This window comes from Aricia agestis, chromosome 1 (assembly GCF_905147365.1).
Source record: "Aricia agestis chromosome 1, ilAriAges1.1, whole genome shotgun sequence".
In the NCBI taxonomy this organism is placed as follows: domain Eukaryota; kingdom Metazoa; phylum Arthropoda; class Insecta; order Lepidoptera; family Lycaenidae; genus Aricia; species Aricia agestis.
In genome coordinates this window covers 27,860,711-27,882,598 of record NC_056406.1, presented here as the reverse complement: position 1 = coordinate 27,882,598, position 21,888 = coordinate 27,860,711, and the positions used below count along the sequence as shown (strand labels likewise).

Genomic DNA, 21,888 nt, shown 5'->3' with positions numbered 1-21,888 from the left:
AATATTAGGAGAAAAATCTCCTCTTGCTGTTGCCACATAATAGGCAGTTCCGGCCGCGTGACGTCACACCACTCACACCGGGGCCGCGCTCGCTCTTTGATGTCCGCCCGAGGACGCGCGTCGTCGTCAAATCTCATCGACTTTATTGGGATATTTTAATGCCATTTTCCTGATTTATTCATGTTTTTATTAAAGCCCTACATTGGGTCGCTTTAGGGTCAATTCAGACCGCAACGCGACGATGCGAGGGGCATCATTTTGTATGGATTTGACAGATTTCAATTGCGTGAGACGTCTTGCGAATCTCTCAAATCAATATAAATGCGGTCTGAATCAAAGAAAAGCTCTATGCCAAAATCCCGGAGATCTTTTTAAGTGGGATCGTCCTTTGGAAGGTAATATCGGTTTGTTTAAAGTGCGGTCGGCGGAGACGGTCGGGGGCGGTGGAATCAATTAATTCCCTGATTACCTCCCCCTCCCCTCCCTCCTCTATACCCCGCATCCCCGCCGACACCCGCTCACCCGGCTCCATTCACCGGTGGACCGATAGCTTAATGAATGCTTTTAATGACTTTTGCTTGTAACTATTCGCCGCTCCTTCGGTTACTTTGTATCGTGCGGTACTTAGCCGATCGGTTTCCAATTTTCATTTCTCAATCAACAGAGCTCGTGATTTCGTGGATCCCGTAATTGAGAGTCGCGAGTTCTGCTGCGAGTTTTAACAATCCACGATCTAGAGCTACGTAGCTACTTCGTAGAGCGTAGCGCGTAGCACGTAGCGCGTAGCACGTAACGCGTAGCACGTAACGCGTAGCACGTAGCGCGTAGCACGTAGCGCGTAGCACGTAGCGCGTAGCACGTAACGCGTAGTACATAGCGCGTAGCACGTAGCGCGTAGCACGTAGCACGTAACGCGTAGTACATAGCGCGTAGCACGTAGCGCGTAGCACATTCTCGTATTATCTCAAACATACTACGTAGCACGTAGTGCGTAGGTCAAATAAACGACGAGAAATGTACCGTAGCTCGTAGATATTACGTGCTACGCGATACGTAGCATACGTTTAGTGGGTAGCATTTATGTTAAGCAGAAAGGACAATTCCGTCTCTAAGAGCAGGTGCGCCACGGCGTAGATTAAACTTTTAATAGACAAACACTATTATCATCACTTAGTCGGCGGGAGCGCATTTTATTTACGGAGCCTGAGCCCCGCCCGTCCCGCCCGTCCCTGGGCTGAGCAGTTAACCTAATCCGACGTCGTGTGAGCACGTCGCAGCTATTATGTTACGAGTCGATGCCCCCTCCCCCCTTTGGCAAGGATTTGCATAAAAAATAAGAAGACGAGCGAGCATCGAGAACGAGGGGGGACCAGATGAATTATATATAAATCGCCTTGCCGATCATTACCTGCTCCTCGGCATCACCTCCGCCCCTCAGTTATTTAAACATTACACTCGCGAGAGCAAATTAATTTCCAGACAGATTTCGCGGAGTTTGTAATTATGACGAATGATTTCTTGCGCGTATCGCCCGGAGCATAACTCGCGTGTTATTATAATTATAACAAGTAATTCCTCGGCGCCGCACGCTCCCGCGCTAAGTACAAAACTCCCAAAAAGTTTAAAAATATTCGCAACAAATCTCGTCCCGGCGTTTTAGGGCCGGAATGAAGAATTTGCATATTTGTCATAATTTTACGAAGTGGGGTGATTCGTCACAGCGCGACATGACGTATGCGTAAGGTGGTGTCGCAATAAATAAACAGATAACGCGCGGTACACTTGTCTGGGTTGTACCGGGGGGAGGGGGGAGAGCTGGGAGGGGGGAGTGTAATCCCCGCGCCGCTGACGAGGGTCACGCTCACCGGCGCGTCACCGCCCGCTGCCGCTCGCCGGTGATAATTACATGACAAATGTCCGACATCGAGACACAGGAAGCCTTCAACTGCTTGACAAGTTTGAGGCTATCTTAACCTTATAAGCCCGTACTCAATGATTGAGGGTAGACAATACTGGCCGTGTTCGTCGGCGTATTTTTGGACAAACCTTTTATTGCGCATATCCAAAAGATGTCATGGCAACGCCATAACAAGTTGCTGGTCAAGTCGTAAACAACGTCTTAATTGTTTATACATGATTAAAATAATAAAAGCTAAACATAAATACATAAGCCTAAATTGTCTACATCAATAGTTTGAATTACGTCTTCCTTCAGAACTGCATGGTACTTATTAAAGTCTAGTGCACTGTAGAGTCAAAACCTGATTTAGTGTACCACTTTTTGACCTTATAACAGCAATAATGTTGGTCATAAACTGCAGCTCTTCAAAATGTTAACTTAGCTTTAATCTTCTTTGGGGAACACTACAAGTCTGAGATGGTAAGAAGCGCAGCGTCCGGTGGAATAGATAAATTACCGGAGCCATTACCGGCCGACCGGCCGGCCAAACCGGACCAGACCAAACTTCAGGCTAATGGCCAGCTGTTGCGGTTTTACTCGAGCTGCGTCTTAAATCAATACCAGCTTAGCCGGATCTCACCGGTTGCCTTCCGGAAAAAGGTCTAACAAAAATAATCATCACAGCTGTTAAACTTGGACTTGAACGACTTAGTTCATATGTTGGTAACCGCTGAATCAAATGTTATGGAGCACATTTGAATAGGGGAAATTAAACTATCTTTTAACTTTTTATAATAAGAACTATAACAGAAAAAATACACTTTACTGCGCATGGTCATAATAATATTGTAATATTATATTCGTTTTGTTAAACGAACATATTACAATATTATTATGACCATGCGCAGTAAAGTGTATTTTTTCTGTTATAGTTATAGCAGAGTTATAGCTCGTTTATAACTTTGGTCCGAAACTTTTTATCTCACGACGATCCTAATACCATGTCCAGCTTCTATCTTAGGAAATAATATAAGATAGCTTGGACTATTATATTGGCGATAATGTCCTAGCGTTTCATCTCCACTCAAAGACACGAGAACAGCCAATCAGGAAGATTTGATATAATAATATTAGTAATACCTCGATCGTGGGAATCACAGACACAATAGATTTTCAATTGTTATGCGACAGCCGGCTGCCGCTTGGGGATTTATGGGTTAAATTGAATAAATTCTTGCGGATATTTAGGGCTCGTTGGGCCAGTCGCTGGCCCAGCGGGGCTGGCCCAGCGGGGCTGGCACTCTCCCGGTAAACATACACCGTACACCGGAGAGGGTTCCGTCATTATTCATGCCGGGGGCGGGCCACTTCCGCGATCCCGCTATTAAGTATTTTGTACCGCTCCTTTTGTGAAAATGTTATTTATTATTACTGTCAACAAAAACGAACAAAACATTGATGTAACAAAAATAACCTCGTGAAAAAACTGTATGAATTATATTTTGCTAATTTCAACAGGATACTACAGAGTGCTTCGAAATTGTCTGCTTGCTCGGTGACACGTCACACGGTGTCCCGTGCCTATGCTCGAAGTTACAAGTGCTGCAGCTAGCGAAGTGACAAGCGCCGCCCGGGAACCCCCCTGCGACACGATGTAGCGCATGTAGCACTGTGGAGAATACCAACATCATTTTTATCCTCTACTAGGATTACGCTTCACTCGAATCTAAATATCCAACAGTAACCGTACATTTTTGATTTTACCGTGATAAAAGTTATCTTATAACTTTTTCAGTCCATATTAATTTTCTTTGAAATCCACCCAATAGTTCAGCCTGAATTATTTTGTTAGGGTTGGGTTCGCTCCTGAATCAGGAGCCTATTCAACGCGAAACATAAACCTTTCTTTTTATAATATTTGTACAATATAGAAGTGTTATTATAATACATACGAGTCGGTCTGTCCGTCTGTCTGTCCGTCTGTCTGTCTGTCCGTGGTTTTGCTCAGAGACTATAGAATATAGACCTACAAAGCTGTAATTTAGCATGAATATACATATTAATAATGCCGACCAAATGGTACATGAAATCTTTAAAAAAATATATTTTATGGTACCTTCCCTACACATCAAGTGGGGATGAAATATTTTTTTCGCGTCCACCCCATCGTATGGGGTGAGTGTTCATAGATCATTTTCCGATTAAGGGGTCCATTTGTGAAATATTAAGTTTTAAAGTGGTAAAAATCGTCCAGTGTCCCCCCTTCTACCAGCTAAACGGTTGCTTCTGGAAATATGATAAAATTCACGGGAGTATTGCTAAATTTAAAAGGGAAACTATCACGTCTAAGAAGACTTTATAAGTTATTGAGTAATAGTCGATCAACTAAAAAAAAGGTATTCGGCGAAGTATAAAGGAACTTTTCGTGCAAATTCCTTTGAAAGTAACTGAGATGTTGTTGTTAGTAGTGTAAAACACGTTATAAATGTACATTCATTGACCATACAAAAAATTTAAAAACTAGCGGTATTACGGAACCCTATATTGCGCGTAGCCCCACACGCACTTGGCCGGTTTTATTTAGTCGAAGTCCTTATAAATGACATAGATTTATTCGGCTTTATTGCTTTCGTAACCCTTTTCTGAGCCACAAATGAAAGGAAAATATTCGGCCGTAAGTAAAACACACTAGAAGAAGGTAAGGGCGGACGTGATTTTGTTAATAAAACATAAGATATAAATCCCGGCTCCAGCCAGTGTGGGCCACGCGTCCCGCGGGCACGGAGCGGCCCGGAGTTCATCTTGCCCGCCCTCCCACTGGGACCCTACAGACTAACGATCTTTGTTTATGTATTACATTGTGTAACGAGTATTAGTTTGCAGGAAGTTGCAAATTGTATTGATGGCGGAGCTTTGTTAGGCACTTTAGATTAACATTCAATGAAGTTTTCATTTCGATTCTATGTAACAGTTTATTCTGTTTTTGTTATTATAATTTGTATATTGTGTTGATACTTTGCAAAAATATGCATGTATAAATATAGTAAACTAGCTACCCGTCCCGGCTTCGCGTGGATTAAAATATAATGTCTACGCCTATGTCACTTAATGAAAAAATTATTAAAATTGATCCAGTAGTTAGTACCGCCGCAAACGCTACACCCCGCAATTTTTAAATCTGTAGTATCTTCGAAAATATTTATTTAAATCATAATATGCTGTAAAGGGCCATATTATAGATCTATGTTAAATCAACAATGTATTATTAATGTCGTATTGGTTAAAATCACTTCGAAAATTAGCCATTATTTTTCGTTAAAAGTAAATGACAAAAATATGATATTGTGGGATACGAGTATTCGTAAGAGATAGACGTATAGCATCGCGTAGTTTTCTGTAGACCTTTTCAATGTGTACAATACTTAGTACATTATTTTGATAAATATCTTAGGGTCCAGCCTGCGTTTGCAATGTAAGCGGAAAAAATTTGCGACATCACAATATTAGAAACCAAAAATATTAATAAGTATTTCTCCACTATTTTTTTGGATGTTATTATATATACTATAAACCTTCCTCTTGAATCACTCTATCTATTAAAAAACCGCATCAAAATCCATTGCCTAGTTTTAAAGATTTAAGCATACAAAATGCGGTCGACAACTTCCACCAACTTCGACATCAGTGTTTGTTTCCCATCAATCCCATCAACTAGTTCTTCGGTTGTTCCGCACCGCAGACGCTAATTGAAAAGAATTTGGGTATGAGGAGTAGTTTACAAACTTTGGAGTTTATATTATGCACTTGTGGAATACCATAATATTATACTAAATATAATTAGACGTATGTATCCTAAAATTTTTAGTCGTGAGGCCTTAAATCAAAGATACGTTTGTACTTAAACAAATCACTAATATTATGACTACGTCCTACACCAGTAAATTAAATAAAAACAGCCTAACCATACACCAGGTATGGCTTTGATCTATTATGGGACTCCCGGCACTCGCCAGTCGTCACGTCTCGCTTCTCGACCTCACTCGAACCGATTCATATTATTTACTGTCCGCCGCTCGTCGTCCGCCGCTCGTCGTCCGTCGTCCGCCGTCCGCCGTCCGCCGTCGGACCGCCACCCACCGCTCTTGACCACAACACATTCATCTCCGAGTAGTAGTCGATAGTTTATTGGTGACGATGAATCGCGTCGTGATCCATAACATACAAGCTTCTTATCCCGTGGAGAGATAATAGTGCTCGCCACTCTCAGATCCTTATGATAGTTGATACTAAAAATAAAATGGTTCGAAGCTTTTAAGATCGACAAGACAACTTTAGAAATAACGACAGTGGGCTTCTGCCTAACCAGTTACAACCTCGTTTTAAACTGTAAGCTCTACGCTTTTGAAAATGTAGCGTTACCGAATTCCACTTTACGCCTGTCGTCAATACCTCCGGCGCAGATGGCGCTGCGGTCACCGACGTCGCTCATCCCTTAAGGCGACGCCTTGATAATTTGGCTGTAGCGATATCGATTTTTCTGTGAAATATAAATGACTGAAGATAAGAAATTAAAGTGCATTGTCAGTATTTAGTCAGTCAGTAATTACCCATAGCATAACACGATTGGTCAACTTTTAAAACACAGAATAATCAATCAAAAAGACCTCTGTAAAAAAAGGATTCTAATGTTGCCAACTGAGGAGAGTGATTTAAGCTTCCAAAATTTGTGCATAAAGTGTTTCAAGCATACACTTTGATTTGCCCATAGCTTATATGAAATATATTTATGGTTTTTAAATTACGCGACAAAAACCATTTTGTCGCTTACGCCCTTTCCATTTCTTGCAGTTCCATTACTTGTTTTCTATGAGAGACCGGGCCGGCCTCTCATAGAAATTAAGCAATCTAAAACATATTCAACACGGTTTTTACACGGCGTCACCTTAATTAAACTTCATTTCGATAGCGCCGCCTAACTCAACATCGTAACGAAGTCGAACTTTTGTTTATTATTGACTGGCTTATTCTGACTGAGAGTAATATATTAATAAACTGAAGATTAAATTTAATACAACAAATATAATAATAATTTATATTACATTCAAACGTAAACATAGAGATTGAACTTGAACAAAATAAACAAAAGTCATTGATTTAGTTGTTTAAATTAATTTATGTTTTATACATAGTTATTTGTATACATTTAAGATTTATTATGAATGAACGATGTTAGTATTATTCGGAAAGACGGTATAATCGTACCTACAAGCGAGTCAAAAGCGCTATCCGTTAAAAAAAACAAATCCTAAAAAGCGAATGTTATCAATTTATACCTCATTTTAGATAAAAGAGAGGTTTCTCATAATTATGTAACAGTTTCTACCGATTCTGTTTTTTTTTTTTTAAATTCGATTTGAGCCAGCCGTAGAGCTCTCAGGCGGGGCGGCGTGGTGCGGGGCGGGCGGAGAGTTATGGCCCAATTTCTCAGCATCTTGAGGCCTATCCGCGGCGGAGGAGGTAACCGGAGCCCGGTGATAAATAAAGAACATCGGGAGATATTTAACTTTATTGTTACTAGCTCCTCCGGCCGAACGAGATACGGCTAAGTAATGTCTCGGCCAGGAAAACTATTTCTACTTTTAGCTGAAATTATGAGCCTATTTAGGTAACCAGCTTTAAAATAAATTAAAAGAGTTACACAATTTAAGAGTACAGTACCATTTTTCAAATTGGTACACTTCATAAGTCATAACCATTGCAATACTCAGGCTTAACACTAAGGTGGGATTTCATTTCACCAATCATACTTAAAACTTCGTTTTATAAAACTTAATTCTCACTGAACACGTTTATGCGGCGACGTAAATCTCGTTTTGTTTTACATAGATTTCATAAACTTATTTTGATCGCGATTAATAAATCTTAGTTTACGTAACGTCACGCGATAATTTTACATACATTTCATTTTCATTTCATACAATATAATATGTATATACTTACGAAACTCATCTTGCAAAACTGTCATCTTGACATTTCTTTTGTCTATGTTTTTCATTCCGCCATGACATTACACTGTCAGGACTTGAACGGGTTTTATGAAGTGAACCGCGAACATTGGGCGTTCAGAAGATAAAACTCGGATTTGTTGTGAACGCGTTCAGTTTATGTTGGTGAAATGCAATTCGGTGTTATAAACGCGTTTATACGTTCAGAACCGGTTCAGGGTGCTATGAACGCGTTCCATTTCTTTGGTGAAATAGCCCCTAAAGCGCTCAGCGCCCGTCATATTAGACTCTGCTAGAAAATAGTCTCAGTAAGTACTATAGTCTATATTATACCACCTCCTGTAATGTTGAGCTGGTGACATACTTCCGGTTGCCGGTGGTCACGCGGTTGGCGCGTCGTCCATCTTTGTGTCAACTCTGCTGCGTCCGACGAACAGTATACTCAGTAGCTTTATATTTTTATCGCCCTTAAAATATTTTCGTTACGAGAGACGAGCGCCTAATAAGAAAACAATGTTTTCTTATTGATTTTACACCAACGCACGTCTGTAAATACTTTTCCCTTTACGTAACAATCTCCAAAGATCACGTCCTAAAGGTCGCACGTATTGAAATGTAGCATTTTGAAACGTTGTCAGTAATCGTGCAACTCAAAGCGTATCTCGCTAAACTCAATATTCACTCCGTATTCAACAATATGACTGGGAGCTTATTTCACCTGAAGTTTCCAGGGTAGTGCTCTAAGCCGGCCCCGTGATTCCCGCTATTTAATCCCGGCCCTTTATAATCCGCGGCGGCGTGACGCACCAAGATTGAGATAGTTGGGTGTAGTTAATATGTACGCGATATCATCCGCGGCCGGGGAGCAGGGATAAGCCGGGGATTCCCGCGGCCCCGGCCGCCGGGCCCCGAGCCCCGGGATGAGCCCGCGACCTCCGCCGACTAATTACTTTACATATTATTTAGACTCACGACACGATATCCACGAGATGCGTTCTCAATCATGTCGTACTGACAGATACTTATTACAGTATTTAAGGTAATGATTTCTAAATAAAAAAGTATGACAATGAAATAAAAACGTGTATCGCCCCAGATATGGTAAAATGAATAAAATTTTATGACAAAGATCGAGTTCGATATGCGAGTACTTGCCGAGTGCGAGACGCCAAATTTCGCTGCTTTTATGTGGTGTTTAAGTGCATGAGGCAACAATAAGTATAATGTTGTACTCGAGTACGGCACTTACGAGCATGTTGCAGACACAACTTTACTCTTAAGTGCCGTATTTACCGTAGCGAGGAGAAAAACATCGCGATCAGACGTTTAAGCGATAGCTATTAAAGCCACTAGGTTTAGATTAAATGATTGTTTTGCTTATTCTACTAATGCAATGGGATATTTATCTTTTAAGCGAATATACTTTTAATTTGTTGACACTTTAAAATTGAAATTGATGTCTTGGAGCGTTCAGCTATCAGCATAAAATTATCAATGTGTGCTTGTGGATGTCGCAAAAGTGGTTTATATCACTGTAGTGTATCATATTGTTTACAGTGCAACGAAAATATTTGCCTTAATACTTTACCGGCCATTCAAATATATAGAAAAGTAATAGCCCATGATATCTAAAATGTTATATTATCTGTGAATATGTAAGTAATGTTATCTGTGATGACATGTTGTCTATTGTCTATTCCTTACTGAAATAAAAGTTCACTTCCGTGCTCACGCTACCAAAGGTCGTTTTATTTAGAAAATAACTGAATTTACTTATTCATTTTTTATTTAATAATCAAAAGCACATTTATATTCAATTGGTAAACATTTTTATTCATGTTACTAGCTAAACGTAACAATTTTTTTTTTCATCCACAGTAACGGAAATCCGAGGTTTGTATGATTTGATTCTCCAGGTTCTTCACTAGTCCTATATTGTATTTTCTTTTCAAAAAACAGACAACTCGGTTCAGCACCGGATTTTCCGACTTCTAGACATCGCTCAGTGAAGTACCCGGGCTCCTAGCGAGCAACAGAAGAATGATTACTCCATCAACAAAACACGAGGTTCCTCGATATACGCACGCCTCGTCAAATAAACAGAACATGAAAACAAATAGACATCCAATTAGTGTCACATCATTTTGGTAATTGATATTAAACATTTCTTTTGCAGACGAATATATTCATGGCTTGTTTTTCTGGTACTTACCAAGAATATATACGGCAGTATAGAAATTAAATTACATAATATAATATTTATCCTCGCGTATCAATCTTAATATATATATTTCTTGTGTGCGTGTGTATGTGACTGAACTCCTCCTAAACGACTGGACCAATTTTGATGAAATTTTTTGTGTGTGTTCGTGGAGATTCGAGAATGGTTTAGATTTACAGTTTGGTCTACTGGAAAATGTTTTTTCAATTAATTTCTTATTTATAAGGAGTTGTTGATTTTGGAATGTTTTACATTAGATCCGGCGGACGGCGCTATCATCGCATTCAATATTATTCTATTTCAATTTTAGTTTCTCCTGACAGATGGTGCTACGATTAATTTGAAAAAAAATTTGTTATTCAATTCATGTGCTGATTAAAATATTAAATAAATAACACATAGGCTACAATTTTAACCGACTTTCAAAATGGGGGAGGTGTTATGTTCGTTTTCTTATATTCAACGATTACTCCGCCGTTTGTTAACCGATTTTCAAAATTTTTCTTTTGGTATATAGGCAATCATCCCAATTTGGTATTATATTCAGAAAAGTGGTGATCTGATGAAGGATCCATAAGTAATCGAGGGAACTCCTCAAAACTTATAGGGAAACATATGGTGACTTCGGTTTCGTGAGAAGTATTCTAAGCATATGCTACCAACAAGTAAGATTTTGCACCGAGATATACCTGGTATACCGTGGTTCGGAAGGTGCTGAGAGAATTCCTGATTCTTTATAGATACAAGTTTGGGAGTTTCGGCGTTGTTTTGAGAACAGAAAGCATATGCTACTATGCAAATTACATTCTTCATCATCATCATCATCACTACCATATTATACCATTTCATAGTCTTTTAGATCGGGACTCGAGTTTGTCAAGCGATAATTAAAAAAAATCTATATCTACCTAATATTATAAACCTGAAGAGTATGTTTGCTTGAACGCGTCAATCTCAGAAACTACAGGTCCGATTAAAAAACTTATCTCAGTGTTAGATAGATCATTTATCGAGTAAGACTCATCATTTATCGAGAAGGTTATATTATATTATTACTCTAAGACTAATACGACAGAAGAAACTCAGGAAAATGTGGGAAAAACGGGGGAAATATTTTTTATGGGAAAATGTAGCTACGGATTCTGTAAAATTTCTAATTTACGCGGGCGAAGCCGCGCGGGACATCTAGTAATAAGTATATAATTATATAGATGGCGTGGGATCTATAGGGATTTGAAACCCCATGTAGTAAGGACTAACAAGTTACTTACACCTAACTAGCTATACAAGAAGTGACAAAACAAATTGATAATACTTTAGGGTATGTGTGTCCGTTTTAATATTATGGAGTTCACTGCGAAAATAGCAGCGCTGACAGACCCTTTTTTTGCGATTTGTCGGTAAGAGCCCCAGCGTAATGACTTTTCCTATACAAAAGTGAAAAAATAGGTCTTTCAGCGCTGCTACTTTCACAGAAAACTCTGTATAGAGACTCATACACAATTACACACCCTAAAGTAAAAAATTATCTCTTAGTTTTGTGAAACCCTGTATGAGATTCAGCACTAGTCTTATATCTTAACTAGCGATTGTTGAACTGGAAAGATGCATTGGGTCCCCGTGCCCCGTAAGACCCGGCCTCACCGGGTGACATTTCCCGGCGCAATCTAGCAGGAATGCGCACCGCCCGGGGAGCGCCGACTGCGATTTATAAGCGGGGCCGTCGCCATCTCGCCGCACCAGATTGGACACTCGTAATCAAGGTGTGGACTGTGGATGCCTTCAAAGTGGGAATGTAATTCTGGTTACAATCCGACGACATGTATGTACAACTTTGCACGATAGCAGAACGCCTCCATGGTTCAGTGGTTTAGAGCGTGGCAATTGACTCGGAGGTCGTGAGTTTGATTTCCGCGTGGGAAACAGGTAATTTCTAAGTTTGGTTAGGACAATGCAGGCTGATGACCTAATAGTTTGACAAGTAAAAATATGATCCATGCGTCGAATGGACATGTAAAAAGTCGGTCCTGCGCCTGGCGCGTCGGTTTTCCGTCCCACTGTGTTATGACAGTAAAGGGATAGAGAGTGCTCTTGAGTACAGCGCACACTCTTGGGCACTATAAAACTACTCTTGCGTAACTGGCCTGGTTTTAATGAAACCGGCCACTGCGCCATATCCGAAGCACCGGTGTGGGGGTACTATTATTACTATTTGCTCTATTTTTCGGGACACGTCACTCAAACAACTTGTATAATTGTTACAAAAAATATGTAGCTACATAGTTTGCAACTGTGAATACATATGTTACAGCTGTACTTTAATATTATACATAAAATAAACAAGCGGGCTGTTGACAGCGACAAAAATATAAACGGGAACATTAAAACACGGCAAACATCTGGGAAATTCGGAGCTGTCAGTGTCAGCTGATCGGGAGAGGGCAATACTGTTGTACATCACGCTGGGACTCGAGATGTTTTACGAGCTTAAATATTAAAAGAACACGGCGAAACAGTTCCAGAAGTGATAAATTCCGGGAATCGCGCCGCGGCCCGAGGCCCCAACTTTGTCTCCCGGGGGAGTCGCAGGGGAGAGGAGAGTGGGGGGAGGGGGGGGGGTTGTATCGATATAACATTATTTTATAACCAGCATATTTTTTAAAAGAGGCGACCAATAATTTAGACGCTGGTAATCTGACAACTACACAAAATTTCTCCTATCGTCCTGTAACCAAATTAAATAGAAGTCTTTGCCTATAACTGAGCACTAAGAATAATATTTAGCCGGAGAAGTTGGTACTCGAGATAATTGCGAGATCGACAAAATAATAAGTTTGTATAATTGAGAAGAACTTGTTAAAATAAACGACGAAGTTTATCTCGGAGGAGCAGCCGCCGCGCCCGGCGCCGCGCGGGGAGAGGGGGCCGCGTTAAAAATTCATTACATTTTAATAATCATATTGTTCAACCTCCAACGAGACGGCATTACGACGTCGAGCGACAATACGGGGGAATTAATGAGACAGATCGCTCCGTACCTGAGGCGGTTCGGGGGGGCGAGCTGTTAGACTAAATAATAATTAAGCGTGCTGCGTGTTGCAACATTGCAAAAGTAGGTTAGACTTCAAACTTTATAATGTGCGAAACAGGGTTTTTAGTAGCCGCTAGAGACTTCTCTACTAAAGGCAATTAGGAGCTAAGTAGTAACAATAGCATCAGGTAGTCGCGTTAACAGGAGTAAACTCGAGCTCAATAATTAATCGACTTTTCGCGGACTTGGGCGCGGACGCTCGCGTCGCGAATGAATCGGAAATTTTCCTGTCCGAGTGAAGCCCCCGCCTCCCGCGGCCGTAAACGCCGATTAGTTTTCCTCATTTAACTTGAATGAACCCGCCTCGCGCCTGTAACAACAGATTTCTTTTGACGTTTTAATTAAAACTCCGCGCGAACTCTGGCCCCGCGCCGTCGTCGATGCGCTGCGCTATTTACCTCGCTATCAATTATCGCCTCCGCTCTCGCTCCGAACGATATTTAAACTTCAGGTCCGACGGAGCGGCTATCGAATTATAGAGGGGGCAGTCGACCGCACGCGGCGTACAAAGAGCGGGGAAATCCTCGGAGAGTAATGTAAGTGCAGAGCTCGCGGCGGCGCGGCGGCGGAGACAAATGATGTGCCGGCGATCGACGCGCCGTTGACGAATGGCTCTTCCATCGCATCGACGACAGTCGCATTATTCGATAATTTTGCATCGCGATTCGCGTCCTTCTAAAAACTTAGGTCAATATTATACTCGTAGTAGTAATGTTTCGGGAGATAAACGTTTGTGCCCAAATTTTTATCTCCCGCCGTGCCGGCGAAATTAATAATTATTGCATACCGCGAACAAATAGAGCCGCGGAGCTCTCGTAATAAAACCCATTAAAAAATAGCTGAATATCATTAATATCGGCGAACAAGCGGGAGCGGCCCCCGCGGGCGCCCGATAATGCGAACGTTTAATTCCGAGGATTTCCGCGGATTTCGCGCCGAATGAGATTCCCCACTCGAGCTAAACAAATGAACGACACAGACGCTAAGCTCACCTGAATACATTATTGTGCCCCCTCCCCCCTCCCCTCCCCGGCGCCCCGCACCCCGCACCCAGCACCCCGGCGCCCTAATGAAATATTGACAGCGGCCGCCACACACGAGCGCGTAACATATTTATAATAGTACGATCGAACCTATGCTGAAAACCTGCACTTTATTTTCGCAAAAATTGTGCGGGAAACTCGACAACAAAAAACGAGAAGCGCGGGGCCTACTTTTGCGTTTGTGCTATATTCTAAGTTTCGTGATTTCCGAGTTCCATCGCGTGTAGTTTCCCCCAGGAGTTTCGGAAGACATCAAAAACTGGGTTGCCTCTATACACCGCTATCGGTATTCGGAGCGGAGTTTTCTCCGCGTACTTTATAAACGTCCCTCCGGCTCATAAAATCACGAATCTGGCGGTAGATTATTTTGGTAACATAGTTTTGTTATGGCAATAATCACGCGACGCCGATGCGCCCGCACTCGTCGGCCGTCGCACTGAAGTCTGAAGATTGAGCACTTCGTCGCGCCGCTGAGTGTCGGCGCGGCGGCCATCACCTCGCATATTCATCGCGCATAATCCGCATGAATATTAACGCGCTGCACTCGCACCGCTCTCCCCCGCCCCCACACACATTACGAGAACACTGGACGTGGTATTCCCGCAGATTATGCGGCCTCTAAGGCTCTCGCCGGCGGCCGCCGAGGGCTCTCGCGAGGAACATATCGCGCGTATAGCGGAGCACGCCCGCTCCCGATACATATTCATTACCATAATGCCGACTGTTATCTACCTCGTGGCGCCGACGAATCGCTCCTTTCCCGAGTATTCGCCTCGATTTTACCTAATTTTGCTATTAACGTTTCCATTCTAAATTTTGGTGTACTATCCGAGAAGTTGCTCCATAGGCAGATCGCGTACTTGCCGTAATATACGTCGCGTTATGTCAAACCCAGCCGACAGATCACGTATAATATTGAAGTACCTGGATGACCGAGCTTTGCTCGGTATAGCAATCACGCATTGATTTCGTGTTACTTAACAACGCCATCTGCTGGAATAGCTTTAGCTGCTGTTGTGTTGAAATAAAATAACATTTACAACACGAATAAAAAAACATTTTCTAAAAATAATTCCTAGCGAGATCGATTTTAGAGAATTGCTCGTTTAAAGATATAAGATTAAAATAACTCGATCTAATGACGACGGTCCGTCATCTGACTATGAATCAATTAACACAATATGAAATTTGCCGAATAAGCGAGCTGAATTTGCCGGTGCTGGGGACTGGGGTAAATAAAAGCGCAAATTCATTAAAAATTAATTCAACAATTTATCTGATGCCGAAACCTTCAAAACATTTCAATAAACAGGAGGGGAGTTGTAAAGTTTCGTAACACTTTTTACTCAAGTTTTTACACAGAACAACGAATTAAGATTTCTTTAAACATTCAACGAAAATAATACTTTCAATTTTATAAACATTTTGTGCCCAAATAATTTTGCTCTGCAGCTTAATATACATTTAAATATAATAATTATTACTATTTACTATTTGGTTACATATTAAAGGGCACTAATGTTGACTATTATTAAAACTATTTGTTAGGCTGGAGGGATTGTAACGATTTTGTATGTTGCCTTTAAAGCATACCAATGAGGTTTTATATTTGATTTTGTCTAAGTTTTAGAGAGAACTCAAACCGTAACAAAAAAAGGCTGGAGACGCCAACACTGATTGTTTATTTTCACTTTGACATTTGGCTTCTGATTTTATTATGCTACGACTAGGTGAATTTGGGAAAACTAAAATAATTTCTCCTCTTTTGCAATTTATAAATAATAATATTATTACTATCCCCACTTGGGGATCACCGCGACGGGCATCACTGCGACGGGCATCACCGCGACGGGCATCACCACTACGGGTGAATGTCTACTTGCTCATCTCTCCGGGCTCTGCGGTCGTTGCGAGAGCTACCTACCTGCCTGCGTCCTTCCTACATCCTACCCGAATCCTACCTGCCTGCGTCCTTCCTACATCTTACCCAAATCCTACCTGCCTGCGTCTACAACCTACCCTCCGGAACCCCTCCACCTGCACTCCTGCCTCCAGGAAAGTAAAGTACCATTGGTACAACAAGGTACATTTGTTGTGAACGACCGAACCACGATCCATGCTTTCTAAATTCTAATTTTAATTTTGACTATATTGTATTATACTTTTAACTTACTAACTAATACTTTTATTTAACATCTACTACAAGTGTTACAGGATCATCACAATCTTCATAGTTTACACTTTATAGCTACCATGATCTGCGTCAAATTAAATTTTCCACAGCTATCCGTAAACTATCCGAGGTTCATTTGTTAATATTTTTAATCACCAGTGTTAAGTAGATGTTATTAACTGAATATAGTGATGTACCAGACGGCGCACCGCGGCTGCCCATAACCGTTCGTCGTTCACGAGCCGTTGTCGAGCGGCGGTCGACCGCAGTAATGACATTTTTACGATGACAACAACGCTGGCCATTAACGACATTCGTTTTTACGACGACGCGACCGGCCGACGCATCGATATTACGGCCCATTATTCGATTATCCCTTTTCATTCGGCTGTCGGATCGCGTTACCCCGCCACTCCCGTATCCCGTATCCCGTGTCCCGGCATCGCGGGATCCAATAATATCGCACTACTGATATCGGAGATGTAATCACACCTTAACGCGGATACTCGATGTCGACTGACGGATCCTTTCACTCGCTTGTTGAAAATTCCAAAATGCACAAGTATTAATCATTATAATAATACTAGCTGTCCCGGCAAACGTTATTTTGCCGTATAAGGTATTTCGATTCTCGCCCATATTATTTGATTGAAGTGTCACCATGTCAACGTCAATCACTATCCAGTCACACAAACAATAGTCGCCGTCAGTCTCGAGTTGTAATAATTTATTTATTAATTTAAAAAACTTTATGCACATAATATAGGTACAGAGGTAGACTTAATGCCTTATGAGTTATGGCATTATCTACCAGTCAACCTTTGGGCGATACAAGAACAAGGTTGTATAGGTGCCAGTCGAGTTGAAAGAGGAAAAGTAACTTGCCACAAAAACAAATATAAATAAATATAAATTATACTTATAAAATATAATATATTATATTGTATAATATTATACTATACTTATAATATACATATTATTACACATACACTTAATATTATAAACAAAAAACATAGGTAATATGGGTGCCACATATCTCACGTACCTCCTATTACCACGTTCTACGTATACACTGAACAGTATACACGAATTAAGAGACATGCTACAAGCTATCACCTAAAACAAAAAATATCAAATTTTAAACTAAAATTTTAAAATTTATTTATTTTTTCCTTCTAATTATGTTTTTAGTGAATGTTAGTAATAATGTAATTGATGAAATAAATAAATATAATATCTTATTCTTTTAACACCTAACTAAAAGAAATAAACAACCAGCATAATATGCATAATATTCTACAAAATACAGGAGAAAAGTTTTTGCTTTACTTGCGGAGAATTTATTAAAATAAGCGTTAAAAAGTTACTTGCATCAACAAATAAAAGACTTGTCAAGCTTATGAAATAATTTTAAACTTCCTATTTAATACCAGAAAAAAATAGGAGCGCCACATACATACCAAAGCACGCAACAAGCTTTAATATTTGGGGTCTGCTCAACTAGATACAAAAAATATAAATTTTAAGTCTAAATAATACATTTTCCATTTCAATTTTATTTTGGAAACATGAGCAACGATATAAATATAAAAATAGTAATATTATATTTTAATTATTTTGATACATAACTGAAAGAAGAAAATTCAGGATTTTTTCAAAATTTTAAAGTTTCTATCAAAGCAAACTTATATTACTATGATTTTAATTAAAATAATTGTTTCTCTAATTAATTAAATGTAAGAAATCCACTTTGGGTACACCGAACTCAGGCACAAAAATCGTGTTGACTAAGTGTTATCTTAGGTTTAGTGGCAAAACATCTTCTGAACCAAAAAATTGTGGCGCCAACTGCAAGACGTTTACTTAGTAATTTCGTTTTGAACTTCGACCGCGGTCTGTATAATAACATTTTTTAACTTTACTCATACACCCATCTAGGGTTAACCCGGCGTCATTGGTTTTGGGTCTGTGAGACCCGTCACTTTTTATTTCACTTGTAATTCAGATACCATGCGTGCAGTGTTGCCAAACTTCTCAATAGCTGGAGGAGAGTCACATCACAGGTAACGCGTTAGTCGTGCGGCGGCCGCAGCGGGAGTATCAGGGGCTCAAAGTTGCATAAGGTATGTGAGACCCATCCCCGCAATCAATGTAACAATTTCGAGACATTTTACGCAGAAATTATCCTCGTCAGACCAGGAAATACGCGAAGAAGAAGATCACTTGAGTGAACGTATAAGTAATCCTAGTGACACAGAGCAAGTCGATATCTCTGACGATGATGACATTCCACTGTCTTCGCCTGCGGATAGAAATCGATTGTCGGAAGAGCATTGTACATCTGAATCGGCCAGTTCAAAAGCAAAAAAAAAAATATACAAAATTAATTACAATTCAAAAATAAAAAGAGAGAACTTTTTAAAAAATCTAGGCCTCAGTCTTGTTGTGGAACACCTCAAACTGCGTCGAAATGTATCAGTGCTACCACACGAATTGCGTAAAAAAAATGAAAAATTTGTTGGTGAATCTTCAGGGGAACCTCTGGCAAAGAAGCCCAATACTCGCAAAAGATGCCCAGACTGTCCAGCCAAAAAAGACCGCAAAACGAGAGAACACTTGCGAAAGTTGTAACAAACACATTTGCTTAGAACATGTTGTACCTTTATGTGCTGATTGTAGCAAAGATAATGATTAGAAGTGATTATTTGTCAATTTTTTATAAAAATATTTTAGTATTTTTTAAATAAGTGCTATTAAAACATTAAGATATGATTGTTAATTAGTAATAGAGTAACATTTAAGTAGAGGAGAAATATTTTGTTGACTTTTGTCGTTCCTTTTTTAAAGCTCTATTATATATGGTTAAAAATTATATAATATATTTGTGTTTCATCAATTCACATAAATACATAATGAACTAAATATAATCATATAAAATAAATTGATTATTATAAAAAAAATTACTAATTTTGATATAAATAGCACACGGGTATGTGAGACGCACTCCAACATCCGTGTAACACTTTTCTGCCCCCATGACGCCGCGCGCCGGGTTAAAGCTCCTCAGGCTGCAGAATGAAACGGCATTCGTAGAAATAGTTTTCTACGACGCTACTATACGTGCAACAAAATTACTCTTTTCCACGAACTCAGATCCTGACCACGTTATTATAAGGAATTATTCTTACTCGTAGTATATGTTCCAGAGTTGAATATAAGCCACATAATACAAGTAGACTACTATTGTGCAAAAACTACGAATGAATTATTTATTGGATGGGTTCAAGTTTGTTGGAATCTATGATTGGTTCAATCTATAGTATACAACATGTACAAGCCCCGACCGATGATTAGATTTATAAGCATTTCAATAAGGCAGCGCTCGTGTATTCTTCTCTTTAAAATCATTCCACATTACTTCAACAACTAGCGCAAAATAAATCCCGTCAACGGGCACGAAGCTATATCAGTAGCCGAGTGAGTCCGGCCGTCAGCGGGCACCGGCCGCCCGGGGGCTGGCCGGATTCCAGGCACGCGCCGGAGTCACTCCACTCGAGCTCAATGTACAGTTCCATTTCAATCCGGTGCAGCTGACTGTACAACCCCCCTTCTGCCCCCTGCCCCCGGGGGTGGCGGGGTAGGGGGGTGCTACGTGCCGCGCTACTATTTTTATTTATTTAAAAGAATTGTATATTCGAGCGCGCGGATTGCGAGCGCACAAGTCTCTCGTCGAGGATACCCTCTGAACTTCGACGTTTTGTTCCGATCTCTAATTTCGTTGCGCTCCACCCCATGTTACGACACTTTGTCTCTTGAATTTTGAGAGTTCTAGAAGTATTTTCAAGTTGTTACAAGCGGTGCAAACAAAGCTGTGTCGATTGACCGGAGCTCTCGGTACATCTCCATGTTATAGAATACCCGGGGGCGGGGGTTCCCCGGTTTTCCCGGTCTGGACTAACATCAGCACGTTCCCGACATCAAAGGCCTTTTACCTATACGAAGCTCCGACTGCTACGGGCATTCCGCCCAGCTTAACCGTTAACGTTAAATAAGTACGTTGTAAAACGTAAAAGGAAACGTACTTGCCCCTTTTTTATAGTGAAAAAATTACCTTCAAATAAAGCCTTCATTCCAACACCGCACTGTACTTTCTTATTCGAACCGAAGCTCACTAAAACCGCCTCATAAAAAGCCCGCTACCTACAAAAAGTATTCGAAAACTACCAACTCGATATTAATATTAGGAAACTGGCAATAATTGCGAAAATAGCGGCACTGCGCTCAGAGTGGGATCGCATTAAGCCGTGCCGGCGCGCGGCGGTAAGATTTTAATTTCATCTCTAAGCCTTTTCATGGCCCGTTAATTTCGCATCAAAATGCATCTCCGGGCCGGCTGAGCCGCACCGAGTTGCACGGCGCCGCACCGCCCACCGACCGGGGCGCGCGCTGCGGAAATGAATCACAATTGAAAACGTTTTACAGAAATATTATCTATTTATAATCCTGAACCTTTTCGAGCTCCGGCGGCGCTGAAAAGAGCAGTATTTAATAAATTATTTCTAGCACATTTACGTCCAATGGATAAAAATGCCTTTCACGGGTGCTCGTAAAAAATATGAAAGTGGAAAAGAGAACGGCGCATTAATTTAGTCTTCAGAAAATTATGCTACTCGTTATTAGTTTTGTGGCTATTTTGCGTTATTAAATTTACTCGCTGCTCCTTTGCCGCCGAAACGACAGTCTCGGAGCGACAATAACTCGTCTTCGTAGTGGACCGCGGAAGTGACAACAATCTGCGCTACCTCATTACTCGCCGGCGGCCGAGCTCACCTAGTTTCAAATTTCAGGCGGTCCGGAAAGCTTTGTATTATGTATGCAGAGTCTTAGGAAACTCCAAAACACCGAGCGAGAAAAATAACGCTGAGAAATGAGCGAGCCGCGGCCTGCATTAGCATATTGCTGTGTACTTTGCCCCAGCTGCGAATTGTTTGTCGCCGCGTGGACCGCGGCTGTTGACGTCGATAGCACGAGTCGATTACTTTATGTCGCATTGGCAAAGTGTATTTACTTTGATCGAATGAACACAACACATTATTCGTGTAGTGTTCAAATGGCTAACCTATTTTAGTAAATTAAACAATTTGTAGATGCGGCTCGACGGTGCACCGAAAACCTAAATAAAAAGTTACTAAGCGCTTAGTCGACATAAATTGTTTTTTTGTAACGGCGGCAGCCGTCAACTGCCGTCGACGCGTGCTGTCGACACGTGCCGTTTGTCTGTAAGCACTCTTATATTCTTAAACTAAAAATATATAACTCCTTAACTGCACAATCCCGGCGCTCGTTCAAACTGCAGTAACTGTAGTTCGGGAACAAAACTATCGGTGAGGCAATAATCATAAACCGCCATAACTGTCTGCAGACGGAGTTAACAATTGAAATTAGTTTCCAATTA

General features: G+C 40.8%; 1 long non-coding RNA gene across 1 annotated transcript; it reads right to left on the bottom strand.

The window, feature by feature from the left end:
- Positions 1-1,936: 1,936 nt before the first annotated feature.
- Positions 1,937-21,723, bottom strand: LOC121729331. The gene is made up of 3 exons (XR_006035954.1): positions 21,659-21,723; positions 16,304-16,305; positions 1,937-1,948 (listed from the first exon to the last, which is right to left on the bottom strand). It is a non-coding gene; the product is annotated as an uncharacterized LOC121729331 (long non-coding RNA).
- Positions 21,724-21,888: the final 165 nt, after the last annotated feature.